Below are 5606 nucleotides of genomic sequence, written 5' to 3'. Positions count from 1 at the left end.
CGACGCAGAACGCCCCGGGAGGGACGACGGGAGGGAGGAGGAGGAGGAGGAGGACGCCGCAGGTAGGCGGGCGGGAAGGCCTCTTCGCCCCGTCCCTCGAGTCGTCTGCCAAGCGGGGGAGACTGTGATGAAAGGATTAAATATTTGGTTACAGAAATGGCAGGAGGGGGGACACAAGGGGCTACAGCCCGTCTGAACTCCCGCGCCTTTACACCTGTGGTGGTTTAACCTCGTCTGGTAACTAAGCCCCCCCAGCCGCTTGCTCCCTCCCTCCACAGAGAGAATTGGAAGAGTAAAAGTGAGAAAACTCGTGGGTTGAGATAAAGACAGTTTAACAGGTAAAGCAAAAGCCGTGCTCACAAGCAAAGCAATCCAAGGGATTAATTCCCTGGCTCCATCATGCGTAACGGTGACTTGGGAAGACAAATGCCATCACTCTGAATGCCCCCCCCCCCCTTCCTTCTTCTTCCCCCAGTTTCTATACTGGGCATGACACCAGATGGTCTGGAATAGCCCTTGGGCCAGTTGGGACCAGCTATCCTGGCTGTGCCCCCTCCCAGTTCCTTGTGCCCCTGGCAGTGCTGAGAGGTCCTTGCCTGGTGTAAGCCCTGCTCAGCAACAACTAAAACATCAGTGGGTTATCAACATTCTTCTCATACCAAATCCAAAACACAGCACTACACCAGCTACTAGGAAGAAAACCAACTCTATCCCAGCCAAAACCAGGACAACACATTACACGAGTCCTTTGATAGCGCCTGCTCGCAACGTCCTGACAGCAGCCTCCTGACAAGCACCAGGATTTCAGAGAAAAAAAGGAAGCCTTGAGAAATGCAGGGCAGTGCTCGTGTCCAGCGGGATGACACCCACCGCAGGCTTGCTCACCAAAGCATACCAGTACCGCCATGTCCCAGCCCAATTACCGACAACTGCTGAAATGTGGCGGAAAGGGCAGGATCTCCTGGCAAAACTAAGACTTGAAACAAGAGGCAAGATAAAAGCTGCACTTCCAATCTGGAATCTCTGCCTTCGTGCAACAGAAGTTACCTAGCTCTTGAAGAGGAGAATTAAAATTTGTTCCAAGTTTGAGATGGCACTACATTTTGTAGCAAGTTTAAAATACAAAGATTATAGACAATGCCAAACGTCATTTGGATAAAGATATCAATTCTATAGAATGCTTTTTTTTTTTCTTAATAAAAGGTTTTGACATATTTAAATTCTTTGAAAGTTGCTCTCTCCCGGACCACATATGGAAAGATTTTTTCCAGTAAGGGAGAAATTACCTAGTTGAGTGTAATAAAGAATAAATGTATTTACTGAGAAAATTCATGTTCAGTTTTACTGAATATTTATATAACTGTACAGATGAAAACTAAAGGCAGCTCTCTACAAATTTCCTAATCTGGATACCTTAAAAACCCTGCAATTTACTGTGATATTTTTTTTCCAGGGTAGGTGCAATGCTTCAGAGTAGGACCTAGAATCTGAGAGAAAGACTTAAGTGCACTACTTATTCTCGACTGAAGAAGGGAGGAGGAAAAGAAGAGTTTCTCCCACAAAGTGCGGATATATGGTATAATTCAGTACACTTTGCCAAAGAGAGATGAAAGTGGAGAAAGTGGGTGGACAGATTTGTTTGCTTTCTGCTCTCTGCATGTAGCACTCAATGATACACAGAACGCAGCTTCTTACAAGTACACAGAGTAGCTAAAGTCCCGAAACTGCAAGCAAATTGTTATCACTGGCTTCATTGCTGTTACACAGAATTTTCAGGAGATGCATAATTAGCACATTACCAGAAAAGTTAAAAAGATTCTCAAATACCTTTGGGCTCAGTGAGTTACTGGATGCACACACACACATAAAATTATACTATGACAAAGTATTTTGACTTAAAAGCACTACTTCATCTCAATATCGAATTCATCCTTATCTCTTCAACGGTTAAGCCTTCTGCCTTTTGTTCTGTTCACTACCTATAAAACAATGACCTCACAGACAGGAAAAACACTTCTCACCTTCTTTTCTTAGCTGCGTATTGTGGTTTGCATTGCTTTGTAAATGTGTCAGTTGAAATTTGTTCTGCAGGTTCGTAAGCTTTTTGTGATCCCTCCCCACCCCAGCCTTCTATCAGCATTTCACAAAATAGGACACTTGGCTGAACACGGAGTGCGACAGTGTGATTGGAATTTTTCTTGCCTAACAGATTCAATGCATGTAAGAGGCTGTGATTTAAACCCTATGAATAGTTTAGTAGCTGACACCCCAACTTATTACATTTTTCCATAACCAGCTATGCTATAAAACTCCCTATCTTTCTCTACAACATGCCTGTGCAGGACAAGATATGATACTTTCAAGTTTATAGATGGAGGAAGGAAAGGTAGAAATCATGAGTCTTGAATTTAGGGTCAACAAACATCTTAATTTATGAGGCAGAAAAAAGTTCTGCACATGGACAGGCATAACTAGTATTTTGGTGGTTTTTTTTTTTTCCATAATTGAGGGCAGCACTGCTGTGAAATGAAATTGCTGGAAAAGAATTGTAGAAGCTGGCAAAAAAAAAAAAAAAAAAAAAAAAAAGAATACATTAAATATCTGTCTGTCTGACTGGTCCCATAGTTATTGCCACTGCAGCACTAAAACTAAAGTGCAGATCTTCAAAACTGGGTTGCTGCTCACAAGCACATATTTTCCCACAACAAAAGAGTGAGTAAATGAATGGGACATACAGTTCAAACCAGGTTGCAGTGACCTTTCCAACCCAAGGTGGGGGAGGAAAAGTGGGAGATTATGGAAATTTTCATTGCGCAAAAGTGCAAACTGCTATGACAATGAACCACAGCCAGATACGTGATCAACAAAATCTTTTCCAAATGTCTCTACTATGCCTCAGTCGTGCTTTTAAAATAATTCTTACTGTATTGAATGATTCCGTTCAGCTCTGTTTATGAAGGTTTTCTCGCACAACGTGTCCAGACATCTCTCCAAGGTGGTGTTGGCAGACATAACTCTGCAGAGGGTGTAGCTGTTACAGATTGAGTGCTTGGCAGAAAAGGTAGAAATTAACATTCCTTTAGTAGAGAATTACAAATTGCTTCAAAATAAACAAAACTATCATCGCATGTTACTTAACGGAAAGATCTAATTATCAACTCTCCTGTCAGGCTGTGAGAAAGGAAAACAAAATACTCTTTGAGATCATATTATGCATTTTCTCTGTAGGGTATATCCAGTATATATGGAGGCATCTCCCCACGTTCGTATCGCTGCGAGGGAACCGCACTGTTTCTGCTGTGTTTAGGAGGTGCCTCAGCATCCTGCAAGCGTAAGTCTAGCCTTGCTTTTGCAGTGCTTATATTAATTAGATTTCTGTACTCAGCTTCCCAACTTGTCTCTTTCTGCACAGAACTGCCGCCAAAGCCGCCTCTCATTCAGACTTCCTGATTTGTGGCTTTTAACAATTGGTTGGGGCAGTTACCAACATTTCCCCTACGAGACAAAGCGAAAACACTCTCACTTCCGTGTCACATAGCTGCTCTGAAACCAAGCAGAAAATACAGCGGGCAGGTATTTGGGCAGTGATTTGCTTCAGAGAGATTTGTGCTCTGTGCAACCACTGCTGTTATAGAAAGATGTTCCGTAAGGATGCTAAAGGCGCGCTAGCAGGCAACCTGCTTCCTTTCACCCACGGTGGAGACTACGACCAACTGCTTTCTGATATTGCTGTCTGAAAGGAGGCTTTGATGGATTTGGGCAATGGGGATGCGGGGGCTGCAGGTTAGTGTAGAAAGCTGGATACCTCTGAGCATACTCTCTTCCTTATTTCTTTGACCAATGACATTTATCAATGAATACCATATCCTTAAGGAAAAAGCTTGGAATATTGACTCACGTGGAGCGTAACACCACCTGTATCAATGCTGACAAGTTTCCCCAGATCTGATCTATTATACTTCTAGTAAATTCAAGCATCGGTTCTTATACATACTCATTCCTATTCAAACTGCCCCAATTTAGTCATGGTCTTTAATATTCTATTCGGGAATGCTATCTATCAGGCTGTTTGCCCCAACAGTGCCTCCAAATAATATCATCTCAAATACCCGGGGTTTCTCTTCCCTAAGCAAGCACTGCCGATTTCATATTGGCAGTTTCAAAGGTCTGCTTTTGATCAAAGCAGGAATAGGAGAAGGCTTAAGCCTTTTCCCTTTCAAATCAGCTTTAAATGATGAAAGTCGACGGGTAGATTTGCATTAATATTAAGGAAAAGCTCAAAAGCTTTCGGCTTTTAAGAAGAATATACAAGTTATTTGTAAAATTTGTAACGGGACTCAAACAACGCATACCAGATGGTAAACGAGATTCCCTTTCTCGAGTCCATTTGCTCATCCTGTACCTTTCCTGGAAGATTACCTGGGTGGCACACAGCTAGGCAGTCAAGCAGAAAGCCATTGCTCTTGAGCAGATATGACCTACATAACAGAAATCAAAACATTAGTTGCCTTGTCAAGAGAATCACTGCTAGGACTGACATCATTTTGTGGTCTGCTAATCCACCAGCAGTATTTCTGTTAACTGGGGAAACATCTCGATGTCTTCCTGACACTTAGAGCAACCCTTCAGAACTGTATCACCAGTGTACTTGGATAGATTGAGGCAGTTTAACGGTTGTCATTCTGAGATTACTTAACTGTTAATTGAGAAACATGAAGAGGATTCCCTGACTTCGCATTGTATGATTTAGGGGAATTAAAGACCTCCTTGAGAAGCACCTTTCAGTCAAGCCAAAGGACATTTCAGATGTTGAACTAAAATATTTGGGTCTCTCTACTGCCACATACGATGCTCCTATCAAGCAGAAGCCCTTTGCTTAAGATTTTCTGCTCCCAGTACACCCTTTACTTTTTTCATTTGCTAACTTTTTTGGGGCAGGGAAAGGCAGGGAGACAGCAATTCCAGACCAAATTTCATGGACAGTTTGAAACCAATATAGTACCATCAAAGTAGCTGGTTCTGCTGGGATTTTGAATATTACCAGGATGAACATGCACATCACTTGACTTACGAGGTATATTTTATTTATGAGTTTCCTTTACACATTTTTTTCCCCTTAAGGCAGTGCTCTAGAAAGGAAAATGAAATCGCAACTGCTTTTTGTGGTAAATCCTGAAAGTTTAGAAGTAGAAGACAAATGAAAAGCAGTCACAGACTGGATGCATACAGGAGATGTTTCCAGATTTCAAAAGAAAATAACAGATGGGCATAATAACTGTGGGTTACCGTAGGGTACGAGATAAGCAATCGGCAGGCTGTGTGTAGTGTGATAACGAACAAAGGGCATTCAAAACCAACAAGAAATTACTCTTATGTCCAAGGTTGCTATAATTTATGACAGAAGAATTCAGGTCCTTTTTTTTCCCCCAAGCTAGAACCACCTTCCCGCCTGATACTTTCACAGGGCGCACTTAGAAGTGCCTTTCCATTTAAAATCTTTTGTAAGTCTGTGTTTAAGATACGCCAGCTGAAATTCAAGCTTTATCCTGAGAAATACAGCTAGAAAGAACTGAAGATAAAAGTACACGAGAACAAAAAGCGGTTCA

The sequence above is a fragment of the Egretta garzetta genome, unplaced genomic scaffold (assembly GCF_000687185.1).
Source record: "Egretta garzetta isolate BGI_Z169 unplaced genomic scaffold, ASM68718v1 scaffold29, whole genome shotgun sequence".
NCBI lineage: Eukaryota > Metazoa > Chordata > Aves > Pelecaniformes > Ardeidae > Egretta > Egretta garzetta.
This window is presented reverse-complemented; position numbering follows the sequence as displayed.